The following is a 1,181-nucleotide window of genomic DNA, read 5'->3' on the forward strand; positions in this document are numbered from 1 at the left end:
CGTAGTAGTATTCATGATCATAAGTTTTGCTTGCAGTTTAAAAGGCTTTGATTTTTTCTGTAATATCTCTCCGGCACGAGATTTATAATTGTTACTCGTATGAAAATATTCCCGGAATCAGGTGCTAACTTAGATGAACATTCTCGTTTGTCTTTTTACAAGAACTCCAATTAGATACTATATAATTTAAACAATTTAAAGTTCAAAATACGATATTGATAACCGTGTCGCGTTAGTCTGCATTAAATCTTTTGTTTTGTAAGTTCAACCACATACGCGCGATATGTGTGTCAACACCAATTTGATATTTGTTTATTTAAAGCATTTGAGTTCACAACCCAATTTGACAATTGTATTATACTAGTTTTTGTTCTATTTTTTGTTTTAAGTAATTGTTTATATTTAAAATAACTTCATATAATGGACATGACAGCTATAGATGACCCTATACTAAATAAAGGAGTGTCGTCTCTGGGTGGAAGGAGATTTATTGTGATTTTGTACCATCTAATAAAGCTTTAAGAATTCTTAAAAGCCAACATATTCAGGTCCAATACGTTGTTTTCCAGACAATCACTAATGCGATTCTTAATACAAGAGTCAAAATAAGAACAAATATCCATATGATCTCATAGACCTCTTTTAATGATTCAAACCTGGAAAAAGGATTTATAGCTTGTATTTCAATTGTATCAGTTATCATTTCACTATTAGCTTCTCTCATAATGATATCTATGTTACCTAATATCGTTATGTTATCAACTAATTTTATTATTTTAACTAATCGAGGAAGAATTTGCAAGTTGATAAAATCAGTGGTCGAATTTCCCATCTCCAAGAAAAACACTCCAACCTCCTATTCTAAAAATGTACAACCGTTACATAAAGTTCTTGTTTCGACAATTCAAAAGTTGGAGAAGGTTTTTTTAATCATGCTAATTAGAGGCTTTAATTGATAATTGATTCTTCGTATGGTCAAAAAGAGCAAAAGTTTGCTCCCGGGGTATGCTTTAATTTCATAAGTGGGCGTAGAAAGAATACACGAGTTTCAAGCAAAGATAAATCGATATTGAAAATCATTTCATTCAAGGTATTTTTTATTCTATCAAAACATCGAATTCTAAATTTTCGGTGTCCCCCTGGAATTCCTTCCGGGACTTATTGAATAATTTTAATGGATT

The sequence above is a fragment of the Primulina tabacum genome, chromosome 1 (assembly GCF_025594145.1).
Source record: "Primulina tabacum isolate GXHZ01 chromosome 1, ASM2559414v2, whole genome shotgun sequence".
NCBI lineage: Eukaryota > Viridiplantae > Streptophyta > Magnoliopsida > Lamiales > Gesneriaceae > Primulina > Primulina tabacum.